Raw genomic sequence first — 13,120 nt, forward strand, 5'->3', positions numbered from 1 at the left:
GACATGAAGGAAACTGCTTAGCGATGTCACCAGGAGGCTATTGGTGATATTAAAACAAGTTGAATGGCTGTGATGGGAGAAAACTGAGGATGGATCAACAACAGCGTAGTGACTCCAAAATAATGACATAAATTACAGAGTAAATACATCAGGATATTCCAAAACATGCATCCTGTATGCAACAAGGCACTAAAGTAATAGTGAAGAAAGAAAATCATGGCAAAGGTATACACGTTTCTGCCTAAATGCAAAGCCTTAAAGTTTGGGGCTAATCCAACACATCACACCACTGAGTAACTGCTTCCTTTTTTTCAAGCATGGTGGTGGCTGCATCATGGTGTGGGCATGCTTGACATCGACAAAGACTGGGGAGTTTTTCAGGATGAAAAGAAATAGGATAGAGCTAAGCACAGGCTAAATCCTAGAGGACAACCTGGTTCAGTCTGCTTTCCACCAGACACTGGGAGATTAATTCACCTTTAAGCAGGACAATAACCTACAACACAAGGCCAAATCTACACTGGAGTTGCTTACCAAGGAGACCGTGAACGTTGTTAAGTGGCCAAGTTACTGTTTTCACTTAAAATCTGCTTGAAAATGTAATGGCAAGACTTTAAAATGGCTGTCAAGCCATGATCCCCAACACCTTGACAGAGCTTGAAGATCATTGCCAAAGGTGTATTGACTCAGGGGGGTGAATACTTATTTAAAGGTATATTATATTTGTACTTTTTTATTTTATATACAGAGGGGCAAAAAAGTATTTAGTCAGCCACCAACTGTGCAAGTTCTCCCACTTAAAAAGATGAGAGGCCTGTAATTTTCATCATAGGTACACTTCAACTATGACAGACAAAAAGAGAAAAATAATTCCAGAAAATCACATTGTAGGATTTTTAATGAATTTCTTTGCAAATTATGGTGGAAAATAAGTATTTGGTCACCTACAAACAAGCAAGATTTCTGGCTTTCACAGACCTGTAACTTCTTCTTTAAGAGGCTCCTCTGTCCTCCACTCGTTACCTGTATTAATGGCACCAGTTTGAACTTGTTATCAGTATAAAAGACACCTGTCCACAACCTCAAACAGTCACACTCCAAACGCCACTATGACCAAGACCAAAGAGCTGTCAAAGGACACCAGAAACAAAATTGTAGACCTGCACCAGGCTGGGAAGAATGAATCTGGAATAGGTAAGCAGCTTGGTTTGAAGAAATCAACTGTGGGAGCAATTATTAGGAAATTGAAGACATACAAGACCACTGATAATCTCCCTCAATCTGGGGCTCCACGCAAGATCTCACCCAGTGGGGTCAAAATGATCACAAGAACAGTGAGCAAAAATCCCAGAACCACACGGGGGACCTAGTGAATGACCTGCGGAGAGCTGGGACCAAAGTAACAAAGCCTATCATCAGTAACACACTACGCCGCCAGGGGCTCAAATCCTGCAGTGCCAGACGTGTCCCCCTGCTTAAGCCAGTACATTTCCAGGCCCGTCTGAAGTTTGCTAGAGAGCATTTGGATGATCCAGAAGAAGATTGGGAGAATGTCATATGGTCAGATGAAACAAAAATATAACTTTTTGGTAAAAACTCAACTCGTCGTGTTTGGAGGACAAAGAATGCTGAGTTGCATCCAAAGAACACCATACCTACTGTGAAGCATGGGGGTGGAAACATGCTTTGGGGCTGTTTTTCTGCAAAGGGACCAGGACGACTGATCCGTGTAAAGGAAAGAATGAATGGAGCAATGCATCATGAGATTTTGAGTGAAAACCTCCTATCAGCAAGGGTATTGAAGATGAAACGTGGCTGGATCTTTCAGCATGACAATGATCCCAAACACACCGCCCGGGCAACGAAGGAGTGGCTTCGAAAGAAGCATTTCAAGGTCCTGGAGTGGCCTAGCCAGTCTCCAGATCTCAACCCCATAGAAAATCTTTGGAGGGAGTTGAAAGTCCGTGTTGCTCAGAAACAGCCCCAAAACATCACTGCTCTAGAGGAGATCTGCATGGAGGAATGGGCCAAAATACCAGCAACAGTGTGTGAAAAGCTTGTGAAGATTTACAGAAAACGTTTGACCTCTGTCATTGCCAACAAAGGGTATATAACAAAGTATTGAGATAAACTTTTGTTATTGACCAAATACTTATTTTCCACCTGTAACGGATGTGAAACGCAAGCTTAGTTAGCGGTGGTGCGCACTAAATAGCGTTTCAATCGGTGGCGTCACTTGCTCTGAGACCTTGTTGTGTGCAGAGGGTCCCTGGTTCGCGCCTGTGTATGGGCGAGGGGACGGTCTAAAGTTATACTGTTACATTGATGCTGTTGACCCGGATCACTGGTTGCTGCGGAAAAGGAGGAGGTCAAAAGGGGGGTGAGTGTAACGGATGTGAAACAGCTAGCTTAGTTAGCGGTGGTGCGCACTAAATAGCGTTTCAATCGGTGACGTCACTTGCTCTGAGACCTTGAAGTAGTAGTTCCCCTTGCTCTGAAAGGGCCGCGGCTTTTGTGGAGCGATGGGTAACGATGCTTCATGGGTGACTGTTGTTGATGTGTGCAGAGGGTCCCTGGTTCGCGCCCGGGTATGGGCGAGGGGACGGTCTAAAGTTATACTGTTACACACCATAATTTGCAAATAAATTCATTAAAAATCCTACAATGTGATTTTCTGGATTTTGTTTTCTCATTTTGTCTGTCATAGTTGAAGTGTACCTATGATGAAAATTACATGCCTCTCATCTTTTTAAGTGGGAGAACTTGCACAATTGGTGGCTGACTAAATACTTTTTTTGCCCCACTGTATGTATGTATGCATGTATGTATATATATATTTTATTTTTATGTCTTCTTTGAGAGTATTTTGTGTAGATTGTTGATAAAAGAAATGTAATCCATTTTAAATCATACTTTGTAACAATAAAAATGAAGGAATCCAAGGGAGGTGAATACTTATGATAGGCAGTCGCTAACACACAAACTTGCACGCATACACATAAACACACAGGTTGGCCTGCTGCTCACTGCACAGTTCACCAGAATAAATATAATGAATCCGTTTTCCTGTTGTTCTCTCCCCCTGTTTCCTTAACCCCTCCGATTTCATTTATTTTTCATTGGAGAATCGCTCACAGATGCATCACTGCGGGCGCTCGGGGGTGGAGGTGCTGGGTGAATATGCCTTGCCCAAACTAACAGTGAATTATAGAAGCACATTAGTACACCACCCCCGCCACAGGCAGAGAGAGAGAGAAAGGGGGAGAGCGAGAGAGAGCGAGCGGTGGGGGGAGGTGAGTGAGCGCCAGAACTGTCAGCCGTAGGTGGGTGGTTGAGTGGGTGGTAAAGGAGGCAGAGCTCCTGGGTTTCCAGGGCCAGAGAAAGGGGCCTCTAGGCTGGGTACTGTGATCTGAACAGGTGGGAGGAGACGACCCAGGGCAGGAGCAGCAAAATGAACCCTTACCTGGAGGATTTAAATGAATCATTCATCGTTAGGAAGGAAGGAAGGAAGGAAGGAAGATAGAATAGAAAAAAAAGACAGCTGGAGAGAAACCAAAGGTAACAGACATGAAATGTGTGACCATTGATTGTTACACAACAACATCGAGCAAGGGTGTGCAAGGAGAATCTTTAAAAAATAAAAATGGTACAATGCAGCTGTTTTAATCTCAATATCAAATCATTTCTCTGTAAAGATTAAGTACCTTACTAGCTAGGTTTCCATCCAATTGGAGACAGAGTTTTACGCCAAAAAATTATGAAATATTCTAATTTCCCAAAGATTTCCTATCAAATTGACTTGTTGCAGATAAGTCTGTGCGTGATCACGTAGTGCACATTTTAAAAAAAATACTTTAGTTCCAAGTTAAATGGGTTTTCATCGCATTTTCATCTCTACTGATGGTTTTGTCCCAAATAATTTTTGCATTATATAGAGAATGTGTCCACTCCGGTATTGGCATGTGCACTCTAGCCAACAGCTCACAGATACAGTGCAGGTATAGTCTACATTATTATTTTTACATGTCAAACGGCAGCCCATCATCGATCGTCATTGTCACCAGAATAAGACCCTGGATATTTGTTGGAAAGCAGCATCAAGCTCATCACCGTGCACATTCACCACCCAGTGAAGTTCAACATAACGCATTTCATCTGTAGCCTAATAAAACGGCACGCTTTCCCGAGTCGTAGTGGGAGGACCACACAACATGTCATCGTGTTTATTTCGATATGATAGTTATTATAAATCAATAATAGTTTCCACCACCATTTGTCACGTAATAAAATTTGACACGAAAAGATCTCACCTTGTCTAGCGTACTTTGTTTTGATGACATTTGGAAAGTTGACCGACCAGAGCATTAATATGTCGTTTCAGAAAGGTTTTCTTCCTGTAAGCATTACATGGAAACGTAGGAATTTTGTGGGTTCACAGACCGTGGACAAGAATAGGGGTGGAAAGATCTCCTCTATAGTAAAAGCATTTTTTAAATAAACCAAATTACTGAAATTACAGGCTAAGAATGGACAGAGTTATGCCTGTGTTCATCTTATCATATTTCTCCAATGCAATATCAGTGTGTCTTGTTTGCAATGAAACTGTCCCTGTTTGCAAATAATTAAATCTGAGACATCATTAGGAATCGGAGCATGGTACTTCCAAGAGTTAGGCCTACCTTCCCACCCCAGACCGCAGGCCTACCTTCCCACCCCAGACAGCAGGCCTACCACCCACCCCAGACCGCAGGCCTACCTTCCCACCCCAGACCGCAGGCCTACCTTCCCACCCCAGACCACAGGCCTACCTTCCCACCCCAGACCGCAGGCCTACCTTCCCACCCCAGACCGCAGGCCTACCTTCCCACCCCAGACCGCAGGCCTACCACCCACCCCAGACCGCAGGCCTACCACCCACCCCAGACCGCAGGCCTACCTTCCCACCCCAGACCGCAGGCCTACCTTCCCACCCCAGACCGCAGGCCTACCTTCCCACCCCAGACCGCAGGCCTACCTTCCCATCCCAGACCACACGCCTACCGACACAGAAAAATGTCAGCTTTAACTGCTGGCTACTTTTCTTCCATGGCTTAACCCAACGAGAGAAGGTCACAGTGATTCCCTAAAAGATGTATGGGTTTAAACATTCTATTGTACAGAAAGTGAATAGTTTAATCAATTGATAGTGAGAGTTTGATTACTTCCCAAGAAAAGTAAAATGTTTTGTCTCCTCTGCTATATGTTGTAGCTCAGCCTCTGAAATTCAAAGACGCGAAACAATGATATCCCCATACGCATCAGTCACGTCTTTCATGGGTATTTCACAGCTTGTTTAAGTATAAAGCATCACGGACCAAAGAGCTGTCATACTGAAGATCACTTTATATAAATTGAACAGGTTTAATTTTCTTAAAAATCAGAAGTTAATAATGGGTAGGCGTGTGGCTCCTGAATGGCACAGCGGTCTAAGGCACTGCATCTCAGTATTAGAGGCGTCACTACAGACCCTGGTTCGATCCCGGGCTGTATCACAACCGGCCGTGATCCGGAGTCCCATAGGGCGGTGCACAATTGGCCCAGCGTCGTCCGGGTTATGGGAGGGTTTGGCCGGGGTAGGCAGTCATTGTGTAAAATAAGAATGTGTTCTTAAAAGTTAAATAAAATAAATGAAAAGGTCTTGTGCTATTTTTAAATAAAAGGTAGGCCTAATGAAATAACCTTGCATACATTTCAGATCGACTGTGCTGCGACTGCTGCTTCGAGTCTTTGCTCCACAATGGAAGTTACTCGAATCTGGCTTATTGTGTGGTCAATAGCTCTGAAAAACACATCATGGGTAAGAAACATCGTTTTTATTCAAATCAACTCTAGTAGTAGCAAGCTTTCAAAGTTGACCTCTGGTCCTCCTCATCTTCACGCTCTCCTTCTCAAACTGAACAGAACATAGGCTAGTCCACACGCAAGGTATATCATTTTTTGGACTAGGTCTAATTGGAAGAAGCCCTCCTGAACTGCCACTGTAGGCCTACACAGCACAGCATTGGTTAGGCAGCACACAAAAAGGGTTTTGATCAGCAAGAGCAGAGCAGTCCGGGGCTCAGGGTTGGAATATGGTTTGTAATGCAGCCTAATTTTAATTTACATCATCCCAGCAGCTCTCTTAGAAATACAACGTTGCTCGATGCTTCTCTGAGCATTCTCCGAGTATCCATAGCCTATAGCCTACGGATCATTTTATTGAGACCACACTAAAAAGCCGACAGGTGCACTTGATATTGCGCGCCCAGCAGAGAATCAGAGAACAGGGCACACATCGATATTATAGCCTAATAACTAGCTAATTATAAAACACTGAAAATATTACAATTTCAATTACATGACCTTCCCCTGGACTAGATTTAAAAAATGTAAATACTTAACCCTCCCCTTGACTGAAATTGAAAAAGCATGACCCTCTCCCATTTCCATCCAGGTACCCATTCTGTAAATTTCGATCTATCCCTTAGCAAAGAGCAATTTCTCAAGTAAGAATTTTGCTTGGACTGTCGGAGTGATCTGAGTGAGAGCATCCTGTCGGGCTGTATCACCGCCTGGTACGGCAGCTGCTCCGCCCATAACCGTAAGGCTCTCCAGAGGGTAGTGAGGTCTGCACAATGCATCACCGGGTGCAAACTACCTGCCCTCCAGGACACCTACACCACCCGATGTCACAGGAAGGCAATAAAGATCATCAAGGACAACAACCACCCGAGCAACTGCCTGTTCACCCCGCTATCATCCAGAAGGTGAGGTCAGTACAGGTGCATCAAAGAAGGGGACCGAGAGACTGAAAAACAGCTTCTATCTCAAGGCCATCAGACTGTTAAACAGCCATCACTAACATTGAGTGGCTGCTGCCAACATACTGACTCAACTCTAGCCACATTAATAATGGAAAAATTGATGTAATCAATTTATCACTAGCCACTTTATATCATGCTTACATACCCTACATTACTCTTCTCATATGTACAGTGGGGAGAACAAGTATTTGATACACTGCCGATTGTGCAGGTTTTCCTACTTACAAAGCATGTAGAGGTCTGTAATTTTTATCATAGGTACACTTCAACTGTGAGAGACGGAATCTAAAACAACACACAAATCACATTGTATGATTTTTAAGTAATTCATTTGCATTTTATTGCATGACATAAGTATTTGATACATCAGAAAAGCAGAACTTTAATATTTGGTACAGAAACCTTTGTTTGCAATTACAGAGATCATACGTTTCCTGTAGTTCTTGACCAGGTTTGCACACACTGCAGCAGGGATTTTGGCCCACCCAACCTTCTCCAGATCGTTCAGGTTTCGGGGCTGTCGCTGGGCAATACGGACTTTCAGCTCCCTCCAAAGATTTTCTATTGGGTTCAGGTCTGGACTGGCTAGGCCACTCCAGGACCTTGAGATGCTTCTTACGGAGCCACTCCTTAGTTGCCCTGGCTGTGTGTTTCAGGTTGTTGTCATGCTGGAAGACCCAGCCACGACCAATCTTCAATGCTCTTACTGAGGGAAGGAGGTTGTTTGCCAATATTTCGCGATACATGGCCCCATCCATCCTCCCCTCAATACGGTGCAGTCGTCCTGTCCCCTTTGCAGAAAAGCATTTCCAAAGAATGATGTTTCCACCTCCATGCTTCACAGTTGGGATGGTTTTCTTGGGGTTGTACTCATCCTTCTTCCTCCAAACACGGCGAGTGGAGCTCTATTTTTGTCTCATCAAACCACATGACCTTCTCCCATTCCTCCTCTGGATCATCCAGATGGTCATTGGCAAACTTCAGACGGGCCTGGACATGCGCTGGCTTCAGCAGGGGGACCTTGCGTGCGCTGCAGGATTTTAATCCATGACGGCGTAGTGTGTTATTAATGGTTTTCTTTCAGACTGTGGACCCAGCTCTCTTCAGGTCATTGACCAGGTCCTGCCGTGTAGTTCTGGGCTGATCCCTCACCTTCCTCATGATCATTGATGCCCCACGAGGTGAGATCTTGCATGGAGCCCCAGACCGAGGGTGATTGACCGTCATCTTGAACTTCTTCCATTTCCTAATAATTGCACCAACAGTTGTTGCCTTCTCACCAAGCTGCTTGCCTATTGTCCTGTCACCCATCCCAGCATGGGGCAGGTCTACAATTTGATCCCTGATGTCCTTACACAGCTCTCTGGTCTTGGCCATTGTGGAGAGGTTGGAGTCTGTTTGATTGAGTGTGTGGACAGGTGTCTTTTATACAGGTAACGAGTTCAAACAGGTGCAATTAATACAGGTAATGAGTGGAGAACAGGGGGGCTTCTTAAAGAAAAACTAACAGGTATGTGAGAGACGGAATTGTTACTGGTTGGTAGGTGATCAAATACTTATGTCATGCAATAAAATGCAAATGAATTACTTAAAAATCATACAATGTGATTTTCTGGATTTTTGTTTTAGATTCCGTTTCTCACAGTTGAAGTGTACCTATGATAAAAATTACAGACCTCTACATGCTTTGTAAGTAGGAAACCCTGAAAAATTGGCAGTGTATCAAATACTTGTTCTCCCCACTGTATATACTGTACGCTATACCATCTACTGCATCTTGATGTAATTAAATGTATCACTAGCCACTTTAAATGCCACTTTATATAATGTTTTCATACCCTACATTTCTCATCTCATATGTATATATTGTACTCTATACAGTACTGCATCTTGCCTATACCGTTCGGGCATCACTCATTCATATATACTGAAAAAATCTCTGAAGCTGGAGACTCATATCTCCCTCACTAGCTTTAAGCACCAGCTGTCAGAGCAGCTCACAGATCACTGCACCTGTACATAGCCCATCTGTAAACAGCCAATCTATCTACCTACCTCATCCCCATACTGTATTTATTTATTTATCTTGCTCCTTTGCACCCCAGTATCTATTTGCACATTCATCTTCTGCACATCTACCATTCCAGTGTTTAATTGCTATATTGTAATTACTTTGCCACCATGGCCTATTTATTGCCTTAACTCCCTTATCTTACCTCATTTGCACTCACTGTACACAGACTTTTTGTTTTCTTTTGTTCTGCTGTATTATTGACTATGTTTTGTTTATTCCATGTGTAACTCTGTTGTATGTTTCGAATTGCTATGCTTTATCTTGGTCAGGTCGCAGTTGCAAATGAGAACTTGTTCTCAACTAGCCTACCTGGTTAAATAAAAAAATACACTTGTGTATACGGTAGTTGTTGTGAAATTGTTAGGTTAGATTACTTGTTAGATGTTACTGCATGGTCGGAACTAGAAGCGCAAGCATTTCATTACACTCGCATAAACAGCTAACCATGTGTTTGTGAGAAATACATTTGATTTGAGTGGGAAAGGAAAATAGCTGTATTGGCAGAGAGGTTTTGGAACCCTTTCTATTTAGTATATTAACTAATTTACCACCTGGTGATGGCGCCAGGCAGGCCAAAACTCCATCCCACCAAAATGGCAAGCAGTCTTTTCAAACAGCTCTTACATGAGCACTAACCTAAAAATCGCCCCCCCCAAGGGGGTTGGCCTGATCACCGACGACAAGACAGCCAATAGGTAGGAGTTCAGAGACCTGGCAGTGTGGTGCCAGGACAACAATGTTTCCCTCAACGTCAGCAAGACAAAGGACCTGACTTGTGGACTACAGGAAACTGAGAGCTGAGCACGTCCCCAGCCACAGGGCTGTAGTGGAGTGGGTCGGGAGCTTCAACTTCCTCGGTGTCCACATCACTAAGGAATTATCATGGTCCACACACACACCAACAGTTGTAAAGAGGGCAGGCCAGTGCCTCCTCCCCCTCAAGAGGCTGAAAAGATTTGGCATGGGCCCTCAGAATCTCAAAAAGTTCTCCAGCTGCACCATCTGGACTGGCTACATCCCCGTTTGGTATGGCAACTGCTTTGTATCCGACCACAAGGCACTACAGAGGGTAGTGTGTATGGCCCAGTATATCACTGGGGCCAAGCTTCCTGCCATCTAGGACCTATATACCAGGCGGTGTCAGAGGAAGGCCCTAAAAATAGTCAAAGACTCCAGCCAACCAAGTCATAGACTGTTCTCTCTGCTAGCGCACGGCACCAAGTCTGGAACAAACAGGACACTGAACAACTTCTACCCCCAAGCCATAAGACTGATAAATAGTTAACCAAATAGCTACCTGGACTATTTGCATTTATCCTCTTTGCACTCCTGACTCATCACATACGCTGCTGTTACTTTTTATTATATATCCTGTTGCCTAGTTACTTTAACCCCCCCCCCCCCCCCCCCCACACACACACACACAAACCTACCTCAACAACCTCATACCCCTGCACATCAACTCTGTAATGGTACCCAGTGTATATAGCAAAGTTTGTTACTCATTGTGTATTTACTCTTTTTTCTCTGCATTGTTGGGAAGGGCCAGTAAGTAAGCATTTCACTCTTAATCTACACCTGTTGTTTACGAAGCAGGTGACAAATTAAATGTGATATTTGATCATGAAAGGCTCGGTCTCAATTATAATTATCTATGTGACATTGCGACACACAAGAAAATACCATGACATTTTAAATTCTTAATTTAATAAAAACCCTTTTGAATGTAGTTTATGAGGTGAGCCCATAAAAAGCCATACCGTAAAGCCTACACACGTTTCATTCATGCCGTTTGTTGTTGTTGTGGGAATGCTGTAATTAAGTCAGCGAAATGAGAAGGAGTAGGCTACAGTGAGAAACCGACAGCAAGTGTATTTAATATCAAATGGACTTCTTGTAGACAATGACTGAGAGTGCAGCAAAGTAGTATAAACCATCTTAGCTAGCTTCTTTACATCGATTTAATGCAGTGAAAGACAGGAACAGCCAGATGGGATGATAGACAAACTTGTGAATGCCATAGGTCATCTAACTAGTTTCTCCTCGCTCTCCCTTGACACCGGCCCCTAACCACTACTACCCTACTGCAGCACGCACAGAGTCGGACAGGGCACCGAGTCAAGCAGGCTGCATAGCAAGCGTCTCAAGTTTAAACAAAGTTACAACAAAAAAAAATGTAGAATAATAATTCATATTTGAATAGTGAAATGACTTCAAATGCCCATCCCTAATTCAGTCAATGTGAGCTGGGTTCACAAGTGCACCAATCATAGAACCAGCCACATGAGCAATGCAAAGCTCTTTGGGCTATGTTAAAGTTAATCATCCTAGGACACCAACACACTTCGCTAATTCACACATGGGTTGCGTGAACGTACACACTGTATGAAATCACACATACACAAAAGGCGGGTACACACACACACAACACCCAGTTGGTCTTTGAAGAGCACCTTACCTCAGAGTGTGCAGCACGCAAGACGAGGGCCTGTAGAAAGGAGAGAACGAGAGAAAAGGATTCATTAAAGGATCCAACTCACAGCCACACAAATGCACCCCCTGCTACTCTCACCTACATTAACATGAGCTGCCCACCTCAGCGAGTGAGTGAGCTCTCAAATACACGGCAGTATCTTCTATTTAAATTAAAGGAAAAAAGTGTTTAACAGTAGCCTAGTTTGAAAAGGCAAGCCCCAGGGTTGTCAAGGACGACAGAGCCAGAGAAGAAGAGAGATGAGAGACAAAGACAGAAAAGCAGGCTTAACAGCATCACATGAAGATATGATGCTAGAGAGGAGCCCTGACCTCTGCTTGCTTAGACAACAACCTGAGTCAACATCTCCCTCTCTTGCTCCCTGGTGATTTTCTGTTTGTTATGTAGTGGTGCAGTTTGTTCCAGGAGCAGGCTGTCCTGATCTATCCACACCCACAGAAGCTGTTTTTCAATCGTTTTAACTGGCTTCCATGGCAAGACATGATAGGTTGAAGAAATATGGATAAATCCTATCCAGTCCTTGTCAACCATCAGTGATAATAAAGAATATTGGAAAGGTGTCCATTTCAGAGCTAGTTATGAGACAGCCAGGGTTATGGGGCTCTGGGGACTCTGTTAGGGGAAGGAAGGAGAGCGCTCACAGTTGGAGGCAAGGTATTGGTGGTGGAGGATTGGGGGGGGGTCCTAAGTGCTATGGAAGGCAGTGGTTGTGCTGTAACCTGCTACTAAACCTCATCTGCTCCAGCAAACACTACTACTTCATCAAAGCATCACGTCAAACGCACGTCACCCACGATGGAGTGGAATCTGCCTGGGAGGAATAAATAATGCACTGCTATCTGCTGCTACCGCTATCAAAGATAAATAGCACACAAGTACACAGCTTTACATATGTATTACACATAACTGACGACCATCATTACCGCTGGACCATAATTAGCTATACCCACATCCAACCAAGGCACACAAGATGACACGTCATACACACACACACACACACACACACACACGTCACCCCCTTCAATGCACTATAACCAACACTGTGATCAGCCACCAGCTTAATAAAGAGGATGAAGGATCATCTCACTGCTGATCAAATCAAAAATCACATTTTATTTGTCACATACATGTGTTTAGCAGATGTTATTGCGGATGTAGCGAAATGCTTGTGCTTCTAGTTCCGACAGTGTAGTAATATCTAACAAGTAATATCTAACATTTTTATAACAAATACCCAATACACACACATTTAAGTAAAATAATGGAATTAAGAATATATAAATATTTGGACGAATAATGTCAGGGAGGCATAGACTAAGATACAGTAGATAGTACTTATACATATATGAGATGAGTAATGCAAGATATGTAAACATTATCTTAGTGACTCGTGATCCATTTATTAAAGTGGCCTGTGTGTAGGCTGCAACCTCTCTGTGCTAGTGATGGCTATTTAACAGTCTGCTGGCCATGAGATAGCTGTTTTTCAGTCTCTCTGTCCCAGGGAATTGATAAAGTAAACTATTGGGATATATAATTTGACAAAATATTGCATCGTTTTGACAATATCACAAAATTATTTTTGCACTAGTTGGCTGTACCTGTTATCTATGGCCATTATAGTTTGTAGGCCAAACGGTTTGGATACTACAGACGTTTTCATGAGAAGACTGATTATCGGGGTGTCTCGTGGTCTGACAAACACAGCTG

General features: G+C 43.5%; 1 protein-coding gene across 1 annotated transcript in view; it reads right to left on the reverse strand.

Annotated features, from left to right (window-relative positions):
• LOC115135140 (bifunctional heparan sulfate N-deacetylase/N-sulfotransferase 2-like) overlaps window positions 1-13,120 on the reverse strand; it is a 180,769-nt gene that overhangs the window by 108,223 nt on the left and 59,426 nt on the right. Inside the window, 1 exon segment of the mRNA XM_029669478.2 lies at window positions 11,375-11,404. The gene's annotated coding sequence lies outside the window, so the exon portion shown is untranslated.

Source organism: Oncorhynchus nerka, linkage group LG10, assembly GCF_034236695.1.
Source record: "Oncorhynchus nerka isolate Pitt River linkage group LG10, Oner_Uvic_2.0, whole genome shotgun sequence".
Lineage (NCBI taxonomy): Eukaryota > Metazoa > Chordata > Actinopteri > Salmoniformes > Salmonidae > Oncorhynchus > Oncorhynchus nerka.